We start from the raw sequence: 17,703 nt of genomic DNA, 5'->3' as shown, positions 1-17,703 counted from the left end.
ATATTTTATGAGGATAATAGTATAAAGAGACAACTTTCAACTCCTAAAACACCACAACAAAATGATATAGTAGAAAGAAGGAACAAATCAGTAACTGAAGTATCTAGAGAAATGATGTTTGAGAATAATGTATCACATATCTTTAGGAGAGAAGTAGATAACACTTTAGTATACACTATTACTCCTACAACACATTGATTTTCACATTAGTGTCAAAAAATTTAAAAGAAAATTGATAGGATATAAGTCATTGATCAATGAATGAAGTCACTGAGTCACAATATTAACCAAATTACACTATAGTGCCCGAGAAAAGAAGAGCTAAGTAGTATAAGAATGAAAAGTTATAATTGAGTTACAATAGTCATTGAGCATATATAGTTTAACCAAAAGCACAATCATAACTAAGCTTTGCAAGCATTACTGAGTCATGGGGACACTAAGTGACATCATAAATATCAAGAAAGAACACAGTGAACACTGAGTTGTACAGAGGCTACATACAAATATTAAATGGAACAAAATTTTATGTAATGATCAACACCAAGCAGGAAACATGATTTACATAGTTCAAGGATTAGATTTGGAAAAATTTCTCTACAAATGTCAATTGACTATTTATGATTCCTACACAGAGAAGGCCAATGAAATGACAAAAAGAAAAAGCATGGAATAAGGGCCATTCTAGGTTTTTTATTTTGATCTATGATACATTATAGAGGATTCTAAAACCCTAATTAGGTTAGAAATCATAAGAGGTAAAAGTAAACTATTTAAGGACCTACATGGAATAGTTGAAAGTTGTTGCTAAGAAGATATTTACTGCTCTAGTTAGTGTTATGATGAGAAGGGATTAATACAAAAGGTTGAGTAGAGATTCAAGAAGCATAAGGACAAATTTAATTTATCAGTCACAAGAGGTGATATATCAGTGAGAAGAAGAGGGATTTGAATGAGCAAAGTAAATTGCATTGTATAGATCAATTTACTACTATTCTCTCACATGGTCAACTTAATAGTATTTTGTAAAATCTCTTTACCAAGTACACACTAGTACAATGTTGTAAAATCTTTGAAGAAGGTAGATCCTAATAGATTTGTTTTTATTACTCCTAATAGAGTAAGTCACCATAAGTGACAACACATTTTATCCCTACCAAGCCACCCTCTTACTACAATAGTGATGGATTTGTGGGTACCATCCCCACCACAGTTTTTCCTCTTGTAACGCCCTGCCAGGGACCCCAAAATAAATTAACTTATTATGTCACTAAGCTTGCCAAACAATTTTTTAAAAAGATTAAAACAACAAGAGATAACATAGTGGAAGTAATAACTTACATTCATACATAAGCAATACAATAATAGTTACATCTCTCAAGGGTTCCATGACATTGAATCACATACATAAGTTTTATTAAGATTAAACCTGATGCATAACAAAGTCCACAACTTAGGATAACCATAAGTAAAAAATCAAATGAAATAATAAATGAGCATACCAGATGCCACATGGCATAAGCCAACATGCATAATCATCCTCTGTACTAGTCACATGATATGAAATGCTAAAAGAATATACATCATGATAAGATACAACATCTCATAAGATCTCCAATAATCAAAGTGTAATACAATAGAGTATGACCATAGAAAAACTGCACAAGTACATCCCACAATGACATCCAACTATCATATCTCAATGGTATAAGAAATACTACCACCCAACCTCGTGGAACCTAATGGCCCACACTCACCATGTTGAGGAGATAATATCAAGTCCCATACAATTAATAATCCAACAGTCATAACCATCATCTAGGTCAAGTAAATCCTGATAGAAATCTATCTCAAAGTTACCAAGACACAAGTAACATTTAATCCTAGAGGCAACAAAGACACGTAGGAAATCTACTATGTAAGTGAGCAAGTCTCATCGCATGAGCTAACTCTAAGGTTACCTTGGCAACCTTTCAGGACTCTGCCCCCCTAGAGACTCTATACAACATCAATATCCTTTATTATAGACAAGGCATACTAACAAGGAAAATTCGCAACCAAGCATCCTCTCTACTCCCATCCTAGCCTGTACTAGCACTCGAGGCATGGGCGACATAATCCACTGGCTCTTATTAATTCATTTAAAACCCATTTAATGAAATATTATCACTTATCAATACAACCTACAATGGGTTATGTAGGAAGCCTCTTTAGGGCTCCAACCTCCATTGCAAGCCATTTCCCAACATGCATAAAGATAACCTACCCTAAGCTCATAGCAGAAAGTTTCATAAGGTCGCAATGACCACATTAGTCCTATATAAGCAATTAGACATCACAAAATACATATTGATCAAAACCTCAAAGGTCAAATCACATTTATCATGACATTCACACATCATAACACAAAACTCTCAAGCCTCTAGTACACATCATAATTGGTCAAGTAATAAGTTAAACCCAACCCTAGCATAAAATAAACCATGCATTGCATCAAGTATTTAAACAAGTGTAGTTTCATAGTTCATTTGGTTTGAAATCATAAAAAAATTCAATTTACAAATGGGATCAAGTTTTCATTTTCAAAGTGTCACATTTGATAAAGTTTTTCGAGTTCAAAAGTATAATAAAATTTTCTTAGTATAAAAACCATTTTCATATAAACTGAACCATTTCTAAAATAACAAATTGAATTTTAAATGAAAAATTTCTCTTAAATAACAATTCAAATACATATATTTACCCTCCATAAAAAAAATACATCTATTCATTTTTTTTTCTAAAATAATATACTATATAAAAATCTTATAATTAAATATTATTGTTAAAATTTAATAATAATCAAATTAATAATAATAATAATTATTAAATTATTAGTAAAATAATATATATTAATTCATTAACAATAAAAATAAAATAAAAATAATTAATAATTATATTCATATAATTAAAAATTTATAATAAAATAAAATGTGATTAACAATATCCCAAACCCCAAAATATGGGGCAGCTATGTAGTGACTTGGTTGCTTGGTAGCATTCACTGCCTCAGCAGTGTGCATTGCCTTGGTAGCATTCATTGTTTTGGTAGTGTTTGCTGCCATTGCAGCCAGGGGGAGGGGGGTCACGACCCCTTCTCCATTTTTTTAAAATATTAATTTTAATTAAAACAATACAAAAATGCCCCCAAAGTTATATATATATATGTATGTATGTATGTATGTATATATATTATAAAATTAATGATAAGAGGCTTGGTATGCGACTTTTTTCAATAGGCCCCTTTTTTCTTCCTTTTTTAAATGGACAACAATGATTTCTCCAATCTAATCATCAATTTATTATAGATCCAGTTTTGAAAACAAACCCTAGCTATGTTATGATCCAAGCATCAATTCACAACATGAGGGTTTTCAATTAGATTTTTGTTCACAGATGTTTTCAATAACGAATAAATAATAAAAATTTCTAAACAAGGGTTTTAACCAAAATCATTTCTGAATCAAGATTCGCAAACAAGCATGAAGAAGACAAAGGAAAGATTTGAAGCAATCTACTATGATAATCTCAAGCGAAATTCCTACCTTGATCTAATGCTAATCAAACAAATGCTCAGAGATTGCAACAATTCCCCTCTCTCGAAACCCTTTTTGCAAATTTGCTCTTCCAAACTTGTGTGTGGAGAAATGAGCTCTAATTTCTTAATAAAGAGTTTTCTCCTATAGAGTTTCAATTTTTATGAAAATGCAAAGCTTTTTCTTTTATTAATTAATTTATTTTAATTTTGTGTGCAAACTTTTTATTTTTTAATTAAAATAAAGTTTATTAAATTAACTCTCTCTTGCTTTTATTAAATTACAAGACGTATTTAAAAGTATATTTATTAATTTAAATAATAATAATATTTAGAGTTCATTATTAAAATGAAACTCCTAAATTAATTATTATTAAATTAAATAGGTATAATTATGCCAAATGTGGAACTTTAATTAAATCTTTTAAATTTAATTCTTCTATTTAATTAATTTCTCAATTAATTAAATAAAAATAAAAATTGATTTTTCTTTATAAAATTGTTGTTAAATTAAATCATTTAATTATATATTTATTTGATTTAATTATAACCGAAAATCATAATAGACCCACAAATCTGAATAAGAAAACCAATCTATAAAACAAAGTATAGATTCAAACTTAAGGATCAAAATACTAAATTCATGTTACTTGACGAATTCAAAAGGGTGAATAACATAGATACTTGTCCTATTTTCTAGGACAATCAGCTTAGGGTTAGGATTTGGACTTGAAAGCTATCTCCCTTGTTTACCATTAAGATACTATAATAGGGCATGCCCTGGCAATTCAAGGAAGTTGATGCCTGGTACATGTAATCTGCATAAAAGCCGAACATGTACATATGCATATATATCTAAGCTAAACAGGAAATGGTAGGGAGTGGTACATCATGTAGATCCTAACTAGAAGGTGACTATGACTCCCTCTCTCAACCACATTAGAAACGTTAAACATAAAGCAAAACATACATGTACATCATACACATGGAAGTATGGGGTAAGTAACCATAGAAAATTGTATATAAATCATCCATCTAACTATCATCGTGAAACAAATGAAATCACTATATGAATATACAAAGAATCATCATCGAAAGAATAAACATGAACACATGAAATAACCGAGTATCAAGTAACTCATCACATATATAAATTGAGTTTGAAATAACATCCAGTCATATTAGGTAACCGAGTACCTCTAAATCATAACACAACCATAAAGTTAGCCTAAAAGAATTCGACAATATAACATGAAAAGTAAATTAGGGGTAGGCACTACACCTCTTACCAAGGGTTTGTACATAACCAAATACTTGTGTTATGCGTGATGATTTTATGGTATATGTTTATTGTTTCATGCAAATTAGATTAGTCAAAGTTACTTTCCTTTACAAGTACTGATTACTGTTATATGTTTACCAAGTTTCAAAAAGGGACAAGGGTATTGTAGATTTAGTTTATGAGTTAAACTTTTAGAGGATACCAATTCACCCCCTTCTCAACATCCTACCTTTCTATAATAATCCAACATACACCTATTGTGAAATAATTTAGAATCTTTGGAAGTAAGTGCTATATTAAAAGAGATGATGATATTGGCAAGTTTGATTCTAGAAGTGATGGAGGAATGTTTCTTCGATATTCATTGAAAATTAAAGCATATAGATATTTTAATCATAAATTGAAGAATATTATTGAGAGTGATAATGTGAGAGTAGGCAAAAAGTTTAGAATTCAAGAGAGGATACTTGATTATGATTTCGATGAAGAGACTTTTCATATAACTAACAATCAAAATGTTGAGCATGAATAATTTTGTGAAATTTACACTGATCTGCAAACTAAATTACAAAGGTAAGAATAGAGAGAAGAACCAATAATTGAACCTAGATAAGAACCAAGAGCAAAAATCATAATTTAACAAGGAACAACTAACAATTTTTTTGCAAAGAATCACCTTGTGAACCAAATCATTGAGAGTGTAAAAAAATGAGTTATGATAAGAAACAAGGTGACTGAGGAAATATGTTCAATATGTCAAGTTGAACCTAAGAGTACTAATGAAGCTTGTAAAGATGATTTTTGGATAAAAGATTTGAAAGAAGAACTTAAGAAAATAGAAACACTTGTGAATTAGTTCCTAGATCTAAAGAAAATAATTTTAGTGGAACTAAGTAGGTATTTAGAAATAAGATGAATGAATAAGGTGAAGTAGTGAGGAATAAAGAAAGGTTAATTTGCAAAGGTTATTCACATCAAGAAGGAATTGATTTTGAGGAAATTTTGTACCTATCCCTAGATTGGAGGTAGTTAGAATGTCTTTCACATATGTCATTAACAAAGATTTCAAGGTTCATTGAATGGATGTTAAGTCAACCTTTCTTAATGGACAAATTGAAAAAGAGGTATACATTGAACAACCTGATGGATCTCCTTTGACTAAAGAAAAATATATGGTTTGTAGATTGAATAAAGCATTATATTGACTAAAGAAAGCACCCAGAGTTTGATATGTAAGGTTGGACAAATATTTGATTTTTTTGGAATTTTTGAAAGGTAATGCGAAAAATAATTTATGCTTAAGGAAAAATAAATATGGTTCACTAATTATTGTAGCATTTATGGTTGACACCATTTTTGGAGGCAATGATGAAGCTAGCAAGACATTTGTAGAAGAAATGAAGGAGGAGTTTGAGATAAGTATGATTGGTGAGATGAAATATTTCTTGGGATCACATATTATTTAGATAAGGATGGAATTTTCATATCACAAGCTAAGCATCTTAAGGATTTGTTGACAAGATTTGGATTGGAAAATTCTAAACCTGTTGGAACACTTATGGTGATGGATTTAAGTTATCAAGCAAAGATGAATCTCCTAGTACATTACTAACAAGATACATATATATGGTTGGAGGATTGCAATTTTTGACACATAATTAAGCTAATATAGCTAATACAATTGGAATTGTGGCAATATTTCAAGAAGATTCTAAAGAGACATAAATACTAATTATTGTAGTATTTGTGGATGACACCATTTTTGGAGGCAATGATGAAGCTAGCAAGACATTTGCATAGAAAGGAAGAAGGAATTTTAGATGAGTATGATGAAATATTTTTTGGGATCACATATTATTTAGATAAGGATGACATTTTCATATCACAAGTTAAGTATCTTAAGGATTTTTTGACAAGATTTGGATTACAAAATTGTAAACCTATTGGAACACTTATGGTGATAAGATGTAAGTTATCAAGCAAAGATGAATCTCCTAGTGCATTACAAACAAGATACATATCTATGGTTGGAGGATTGCAATTTTTGACACATACCAAACCTGATATAGCTAATGCAATTGGAATTGCGACAATATATCAAGAAGATTCTAAATAGATACACCTTATAGTAGTGAATATTTTTTCTAGATATTTGAAATAAATTTTAGATTATGGGTTATGGTATGATAAATCACATGATTTGACATTATGTGTATACATTGATACTAATTTGACAAAAAGTGTAGATGATAGAAACAACACCAATGGTGGAGTATTTTTCTTGGGAGGAAGATTGGTTTCTTGGATAATAAAGAAACATGATTGCATTTCACAAAGTAAAACAAAGGTAGAATATGTAGCAACAAAAAACAATTGTAACCAAACAATTTGAATGAATTTTTTTTGAAGGATATTAGAATTGAGTTTACTAACCTTGTTATCATACATTGTGATAAAACAATTACATTTAGCATGTCAAAAAATATAGTGTTACATTCAAAGACAAAGAAAATTTCAATTAAGTATCACTTTTTGAGAGAAAAGGTAGCAGAGAGAGAGATCAAATATGAATATTCTAGTACAAAGGAGTAGATAAGAAACATATTTACAAAACCTTTGTATAAGTATACATTTGAGCTTTTGAGAGGAATTCTTGGGGTTATGCCCCAACCTTCTTTAGAGTAGTTGATGCAGAGATTGCATTAGTCAAGTATAAATTAGAGAATTATTCTTTTGTCTGGATTGGATGCTTGATTCTTCTCCTATAAGGAGTATTAGTGTTTGAGATGAGTCATTAAAGACTCTTGGCAAAGGTATTTGAATATTGTCTTTAGACATTTGAGCTTTTGTATATTAGATCAGAGATGATTAAACTTTGAGAATTGCCATAATGACATCTTTTGTAACACATGAAAAACCTTCTTCATGCATGGGGGAGAGATATATATTATTGAGATTAGAACATAAAAAAATCCTTACAATCTATTTGAAAGAGAGAGAGAGATGTATGTTTAATTCATGGGAAACATGAATGGGGGTGTAAAGGAAGATGGGGAAGAAATATGTTTTGGTATTCATGATACTTTGATGTTTTTCATCATTTGTTACCATCAATGCCAAAGAGGGAGATTGTTAAGAATGAATGCTTGATGTTCTTGTATGGGGAAGTTTGTCACTATGTCAAAGAGATGATTGAGTGCTTAACTATTACATTTATGACTGTGTTTGTCATTGATGTTAACATATCAATTTTCTAGACAATTCAACCAGAGTTGTAGAGGAAGATTCATTTGATGAGGTTTGAAGCCAATGAGTTATGTTCTATACACTTAGAGGATAATTTAGGAATATTTTATGATGCTATGTCTATGCTCATGGAAAGAGATATGCAGATTTGCATGAGTTATAAAATTATTTGTGGAGATTGTTCTCAGAGTAAGTTTCTGGTAAGCAAGTATTGGTAATTGTGTTATATCTTTTTGGTGAGGTTGAAGATCATTTAATAGAATTGCGTTATGGTGAAAGACATGTTTAGGATGCTACGGTTAACCTAGAAAAATTAGATGTTCATTATTTGAAGATTTGTGAAGGCTATTCAACATGTTCCCTGAAGCTCAATTGTTGTTAATATCATTATGGGAAGTGTTATATGTAATGTAACATGTAATATCTTAATATGGTTCTATACTATTTAATGTAAATTTAGAAAACTTCATGATTGACTCTATAATTGTTTAGGACTCGGTATAAAGCAAAGATTGTTTCCTTGCTGTAAGTGTCCAATGTGGATGCTTATTATTTGTGTGAGCTTGAATGCAAATTTGTCTCTAATCAAAGCAAAGATTGATGTTGAGGATGTACTATGAACTTCACAGGAACTATATTGACAAAGGAGTTGATGTTTAGTCAATTTATGTACTTATTTATGCTATCATAAGGATAGTCTTGAAGCAATTTGAACAATGGGTTCAATTTACTTCCTTTCAGCTCCTAACAAGGTTGGCACAACTCCTAACAGGGTTGGAATCTCTTCACACGGATTAAAAGTCTCCTATCATGGACTCAGATGTACAAATTATATTTTAGTGGCTCCTAACAAAGTCCATCCTTTTACAAGGAACTTTTATACTATTACATCATCTTGTGGGCATCAACACCATTGGGCTTTTCTCTCTGATCAAGGGTTTCCCTAGTTAACAAATCTAGTGTTATTGTGCATGGTTATCTTTCTATGGTTGTTTCATCTTTTTATTACATATTTCAGATTTGATGAAATTGTTATAAGTTGTTTTAAGAACAAAACTAATTCACCCCCTCTCCCTCTTAGTTATCTTGGTGGACTTTAATTTCTAATAGATTCATCAATCTAGGCTACCTTGAAAAAAGAAATCCCTTATTCCCCAAAACAAACAAATAATTTTGTGCATGAGGAGTATAGTAGAATTGTGACCAAAAATTTGAAAAATATTTGCTGAACCATTTTTGAAGAAGTTGGGTTGAATTTTCTACAGTCTACCAAGACCATGGCGACCTCCATATAAAGTGTTTGGAACATAGTGACAAGGTCAACTTCTTCCCGATGCCCTGAAGAAACAAAATTTTATAGGTTTTTGGTTGTGATCACAAATTTATAGTCAAAAGTTCCCTTACAGTTTTAAATCCACATTTTTTTGAGCTAAAAAATATATTTCTCTACACATTTCAAGGTGAGTATTTATATTTTATTTTATCTTTTAGTCTAGAACTATTTTCATACCTTAATTGGACTAATTTCCTACATTTAGCATCTAGACGTATCTTAGACTTCCCATTTATTCAATTAGCTCAATTTCATTTTTATATTTGCACATCCTTAATTAAATTTACATTACATGAAGAATATTTTCTTGCATAACTCCTTAATATAATTTGCGTTTAACATTAACATACCTTTATCTCCTTGGGTTTTTTTAATCTAACTTGAGTTATATTGAGAGTGTTGATCCCTAAGGAAAAGTTGTCTATTAGTGTTCAACACTTAGTCATCCATAAGGCAAGATTGGTCTATAATCATTGAGACCAAGCCATCCTATTTAGGTCAAGCCTTGTATTAAGAACTCATAAATATTACAAGTCAAATGTCGAGCAGTAGTTACTGCCAAGCAAGCTAGAGGTTGTTGAGTTTTTAAGAGAAAGTAGTAGAATATGAGTGATATAGAGGTCAAGAAAAGTACTATATGCCAAGTATAGTTAAGGGTGAGGGAAAACATGACAAAATAGTTTATGCCAAGTGTCACTATGGTATAAGTGTCGAGTAACATAGTTTTACAAAATTGTTTGGAAATGACACAGGATCCTATGTATATCATTTTTATTGAGATGGAAGTGTATTTTATAGATCAAGGATCTAATCAAGGAGTTGATTATGCATCCAATGGAAGATCATTAACCCCTATGTAAGGTAATCAAACAATAAGAAAATTACAAGGACTAAGCAACACAAGAAATGAATCTATATTGTCGATCTTGATCTAGAAGGTTCACCCAAACAACCATTTAAGAAGGGATTATGACCTAATTCATAAGTGTGTGTTTGTATGAAATAAATATGAAATTGAAATACACATGCAAGAGAATAGAAAACATAACCAAAAAAATGTGACACAAGATATACCGTAGGAAACCCTCATTGAGGGAAAAACCCACCCTCCAAAAGCATCCATCACCATGTATTATTCAACAGAAATACCATTGCAATACAACCATGGAAGCCTTCAAAGCCACAACCACCACCAAGAAATCTATGTGAACAAGCATGAATCCACACATCCCATGCTATGCTTCCAACCTTTACAAATGTTCCCTTGGCTAACCTGTCAAGCCTTGTCTCGCTCGACTCTTTCCCTTTTTGCCTTTTGTCTTCTCCTTCTCATACAACAACTACCCTTGTGGCTGCTTATATAGTAGCAAGTCCCCTAAAACCACCAAGTGGTATTACATAAACTATGTGCTACCTAACCCATTGACCCCACATTTAATATTGGAAATTTAATTCTTTTCCCCAATATTAAATAATTACATGAAATATTATCACAATGTTACAATACAAATCATCAAGTATATCCCATGGAAATCTTTACATGTTGCACATCTATATAGGTGTGACATTACATAATAAAATAAAATAAAATAATACAATATAACAATATTATGCAATGTGTGCAACACCCATTATCTCAACAATCTCCCACTTGTTGTATACATTGCATAGGGTCAATTTGTAGCCACATAAATGAACAAGGGAACAATCCCTCCCATCACATCCACCATCATGGATCAAAGTACACCATGTGCTCCATCTTGGTACTCACGACAACATTAAAGTATCCAGCATCTCAAACATGAATGATCTCACCTCCTATTATGCCACTGCCACTAGACATCCATATAAGCCATCCAAAGAGAAAGCCACCCAACCTGTCAGATTAGAAGATCATAAAATCTTGTATCAACTAAAATGCTAAGCATAAAAAACTTGATCCAAGGTAATCACATGTATCTATAGTTGTCAAATATCCATAGCTGAAATAGCACCCACATCAAGTGCCAAACTCATCCAACTATCCATACCTCCAAAGGTATAGCAAGTGAATCTCACATCATCAACATATCTAATTTGTAACCTACAATCACAAGCCTCAAGAGAAATACCTACCACATATATACCAAGAAGCTTCCACTGCAAAAGATAATGTCAAATCTATAACCAATCTACTCACATTATCTCAAAGAAGTGAATCTATGTAGTCTCAAGGACATCCACAATACATAAACTAATAACCTACAAGAACAACTCTTATAAAAAATCTCCAATAGTCTGTCAAGCTCTCCACAACCAACATAGGAAAGAGATAAAGGAATAACCATGTCATCTCTCACATGATATACATGAGCACAAACTAGTGATCACAATCTCTAACCAATCTCAAATCCAATATAAGTAAAACCAAACATCCAGAAAGATAACCAAGACTAGAGAGAAATAATGCAAATCATAACCTAGATCATGTCCTTCTACACACATCTCTAGATGTAATCTATGCAAGTATGATCTCCTCCATAAACCTCATCATGGACATAAGCCTCTCATAAGAAAATCAAACTCATAAACCATTCCTAAGCCAAGGAATATGCCCAATATAAAACCATCTCCCAACCTCAAAGAGCATAACAACATATGCAAATGGAGATAACCAATGCTAAACCATCTCTCAAATGAACCCTCTAGAACTAACTCTTGTACCATAGCTCAAGATCCATATCCATGAATGACAAGCATAAACATAATGCACCCGAGAGAAATAATGGGCTACACCTCTCAAGTAGAAAACCATTGAGTAGAACAAGAGTGGGGAATGAGAATGCTCATCAAGATATCCAAGTCTCCACCCAAGACTCAACTAAGAACAATCTCCTCTCAAGTCCATATTAGGTGAATGCCCCTTAGAATTCATGTTAAAACCAAACAACTATCCCAACAAATACTTCTCTAATCCAAGAAAAATCAACATCACCACTGTCTCTAACTATCTATGAGCACCTGTAACCAATCAATCCATGCCAAAATGAAACATAGCAATATCTTGAAGTATCCAACTTATGATCAATGTACTAAATACAAAGAAACTATACCAAGATCATTGTCACAGTTCCAACCATGGCCTTAGGAACATAAACATGGCAACATGATCTAACCATCTCAACCAAATAGATAACATGCTCCATATGAACATACTATAACATGTCAAAACTCTAAACGAGTATCAAGAGTATACCATGACATAATAATGAAACCATCTTCACACCAAGGATAACATGTCAAATGAAAGCATAAACAACACCTTTATCAAGAACCCCATTAGTCCTCAGGATGCAACTATCTCCACACACCATGAAGAACCATCTCCACACACCATGAAGATAACCAAGAACTCCATGAGTCCTCAAGATCTAACCATTTTCACACACCATGAAGATAAAAAGTGCACCATACAAATGTCAAAGACACTTCTACAACGACAAGATCTAAGAAAAATCTCCAACATCTGCAAACACTCAATAAATATATCAATGCCAAAAACTCTTATTCAACCATGGTACCAAGTCACCTATGACATCATAAAATCCAGCTCCTACATGAAGATATTCTAGATCTACACTCACACAACCGAAGTGTCGATACCAAGTGAAACCAAGATCTCCAAACCAAGAAGATACAAACCAAACCAGGAAATAATCTTGCACTGTCACCTCATCACCATCACAAGCTCCCACTAAACTATGTATCCAAGCTATCCATGACATCATGAAGAAAAAAAACTATCCTCTAACCATGAGAATCAACCAAGGCATCAAACCATCAAAGAACTCAAAGTGCACATCATGAGCTTCTCAAAAGAAAACCAAATAGCCATGATCCTCAACCAAGAAGCTATACCACCATAACCAAATCAAGAAATTTAAGCCAATTAACATCAAGGATGTACCTATATATTCAATCATGTCATGCCAAAATCCATGGCATCATGATCACATCCATGAATTGAGCAACTGACTCTCAATATGTCCAACTTGTTAGCATAAAATAGTCAACCACAATTCTCCACCATGACTATACCTGGTAAAAACATCTCATCCCTTCTACAGAAATAAAAATTAGCAAATCATGTGACTTAGGGCATAGAAATCCCAAATCCATACCACCAATCTGAATATGCATCAATAATGAAAGATCAATGGGAAAATACAAGCCATATCCAAGCCATAAATGCAACCTATAAGTAAAGATCGCTTACAACACTACACAACTTGTAGACCCAACAAGTCATTATACATATCCAAACCAAACATTGATAATAATATCATCATGAAACCAATCTAAAATATGAATTGAGTATACAATGACATCAAATCTTATATCTCCAAAATATACAATGTCATAAACTCACAATGTTACCATAGTCAATATATACCTAAATTGTTTAGATCAATATATCACCAAATAAACTATTCCAAACTTGCACCAAGTTTTACCAATGTATAGAGCTCTCCAAGAGCTTTTCGTTGACTACTCGAAGTCCAAAATTTGATTTTGCATGCACAAGTTATGCCCTAATTTGTGGTCAAAATAAAGAACATCTAACTTTTGGGCTTTTAAAACCTAAGAAAATCTCAAAATCACAAAACCAAACCTACACCAAATTGTAGTGCTTTGAATTAGCTTTTCAACGCCTATAAGAAGTCTAAAATTTGATATCCTTAGAGAGAGTTATGACCATTTTACTAAGACAATCTTTTTATCATTTTCAATGTGATTTATTATTATTACTATTATTATTATTATTTTTATTTTTTAATTTTTTAGTTTTTTTTAAAAAAATTTTTACTGTGAATTTTTGTTTTTGTGACAAAAATTCTAATAGGATTAATTTTGATGGCCATCAAGGGTTGAAACTAAAAAAAAATTTCATTTCCTCTAAATATGGCCAAATTAGGGCATATTATATATCAAAATTTATGAAAATATCGAACCAAATCCAATGGTGAGGTATGTTTTTTTCTAGGAGGTCATTTTTGCAAGCTCCCCCAAAAACTCTCATTTAAATGAAACATCCAAAAAATCCTTTTGTCTTCACGTGCCCAAAATCTACTAACATCCCATCATAACAACAAACTCAAAACCCTCATATCTGCAATAAACAACTCATATATCTTGCTCTTTCTTTTATCCTCTCATGCATTCCCATGGATTCAAATCTAGGGTTATAGTAATAAAATCATAGCTCTGATACCACTTGTGAGGAAACTTGCAAGAAAGAATATAATTGTTTCCACATAACCATAATAGATCTGAAATAAATATGGAATTAAAATCCAAATGCAAGAGAATAGACAACATACACACAAAATTGTGACACAAGATATACCCTAGGAAACCCTCATTGAGGGAAAAACCTAGCCTCCAAAAGCATCCATCACCATGTATTATTCGGCAAAAAACACCATTGCAATACAACCATGGAAGCCTTCAAAGCCATAGCCACAACCAAGCAATCCATGTGAACAAGCATGAATCCACACATCCCATGCCATGCTTCCAACCTTCACAAATACTTCCTTGGCTAACCTATCAAACCTTGTCTCGCTCAAATCTTTCCCTCTTTGCCTTCTGTCTTTTCACTTTCTCACACCAACAACTACCCTTGTGGTTGCTTATATTGTAGCAAGTCCCACAAAACCACCAAGTGGTATTACATAAACCATGTGCTACCTAACCCCTTTACCCTACATTTAATATTGGAAATTTAATTCTTTTTCCCAATATTAAATGATTACATGAAATATTATCACAATGTTACAATACAACTCATCAAGTATATCCCATTGGAATCTTTACATGTTGCACATCCATCTAGGTGCTCCTAGATACAACATTACATAATAAAATAATATAGCAATATTATGCAATGTGTGAAACACCCATTATCTCAATAGTATGCACAAGTGTGTGATCAATAGGATTTTGAATGGGAAGTTTTATAGGTGAATCACGCAAAAGTGACCAAGTAATGTAGTGAATAATTTTCAGAAAAGTTATAGAAGATCAACCATAGAGAGGTGATAATACATTGCATAGAGCATATCTAATATCCACATTGAACTGCATACTGAAGAAGCAGGTAGTGAACATTCTAACAAATGTTTCAGGGTTTAAATCTCTTAATGGAGTAGCTTTATCAGGTTTTTGTAAATCTCTTAACAAAGAACTCACTTAGCTGTGATGTAAAATCCTTTAATAAAGGCAGGACTTAACTATCTTGTAAGCCTTTAACAGGGTAGACCCCTCACAAGGTAGATCATTAGAAGTGACCAAACATTGTAGCCTTAACAAGCACACTTTATTGTTGTAGTAGTGAATAATTTATGGATTTCATCCCCACTACAGTTTTACCTTCACCTTGGAGGGTTTTTGCATTATCAAATATGTGTGTTAATGTGTTATGTGTTTATGAGTTTTCATTCATGTAGTTAAAAGTTAGATATGATGTTATGCACAAATAAATGATTGCATTGATATGAGGTTAATGTTCAAATGAGGGTTAATGTGATGACATCAAATATGTTTCATGTTTGAAGTGTGAATTATTTTATAGTTCTTAATTCACCCCCCTCTTAGTATCTCACTTTCCCTATTATATTTCCAACAATTGGTATTAGAGATTTGTACTCTTGGCAGAAGTCTAACCACTTGGGAGTTAAATATCTTGAAGATGGAGGCCTACAAATTGGGAAAGATCATTGAGAATAAGAAGGTTGATGCTCAACTTGCATTTGAACAAGTCAAGACTGCAAAGGAGACATTGAGGATATCTTTGAAGAGAGGAAAGATATGGCAATTCACAAAATAAAACCCAATACAAAGAAGACAATGTTGAAGAAATATTTGATGAACACAGTTCTAGTGAATCTGATGCAACAATAGTAGATCTATTCAAGAGGAACAACATTCTATGATGAAATCAAAACATTGAAAAGAGAACATTAGATACAAGAAGTAAGACTGTGTGAAGTGACTAAACAAAAGAAAAAGGCTAAGGAAGACAAAGAAAAGGCTGAAGAAGAAAAATCAATGGTAGATGAAGATAAGAGATAGATGGCTACAAGACTTGATGAAAGGATAGAAAAATTACATAAGTTGACTTACAATCAATTTGACATGATCAATCAGTTACTAAGTGGAAATCATGATATTGCAAGAAAGGAGTTAAAAATTGAAAATTTGAAATCTAAGAATGACAAATTGGTGAATGAGTTGAAAGATGACAAGGAACTCATTGAGAGGTTGAAAATATATAAAGAGGCTATGAAATTTCTTAATGAATAGATGAATGCACAAAGGAGACCTCATGACACATCTAGACTAGGCTATGTTGAGTTCCTATCAGGTGTTGAGCAAGGAGAATTAGCAAAGCAAGGAGAACAAAGGAATGTGAATAAAAAAACAAAAAAGAAGAAGCCTACATGCTATCACTATGGAAAACTACGCCATACAACAAGTTCTTGCATGAGAAAAATTAGTATGTCAAATCCTAAACCCAAATTTAATGCTTATTGTTTCATTTGCAACAAACAAGCTCATCAAGCATGTGAGTGTAGATCAAAAGTCAATAAGACACCAACTACTTTTAGATTTAAAGGTTATTGTTATACATGTTAGAAGTATGGTCATAAAGCACATATTGAAAATCTAAAGTAAAGAACAATTGGACACCTAAAGGTTAAGGCAAACTACCTAAGTAAGGTAATACCATAAATTGGGATTACAATACTTGGGTGAATAGTCAATATTGTGAAAAATATGGGAACATTGTAGAGAATTGCACTAGGATACATCTTAGAGGAAGATTTGGTAACTGGAGAAATTTTGGACCAATATGTTTCAATTTTTAGAAGGTCGGTCACCTAAGAAAGGACTGTATAAATTGAGCATCAACAACCAATGTTCAAGAGAACAATAAAAAGGCAAAGGCCAATACTAAGGTAGTGAGAATCCAAATGAATCAAACATGGAGAAATAAAGTTGAAGAAGGAAACAATTCACACGGTGAAGATGTGATCATCAAATCTAATAGATTAGGTGATTCCCCCACCTCAAACTGAAATGATAAGGTATGCATGGAACTATGTTGTGAATTGAGAAATCATACATTAGTTCCAAATACTATATACATGTAAGTCCAAATCAAAATGATAATAGATGCACAAGGAAAATTGGTTTGAAAAGAAAAATGACTTTTGGTGCTGAGTT

The sequence above is a fragment of the Cupressus sempervirens genome, chromosome 3 (genome assembly GCF_028749045.1).
Source record: "Cupressus sempervirens isolate cs-2001-9-10 chromosome 3, ASM2874904v1, whole genome shotgun sequence".
Taxonomy (NCBI): Eukaryota; Viridiplantae; Streptophyta; class Pinopsida; order Cupressales; family Cupressaceae; genus Cupressus; species Cupressus sempervirens.
The sequence above is the reverse complement of the archived record's forward strand: the minus strand, read 5'-3'. Positions refer to the sequence as shown.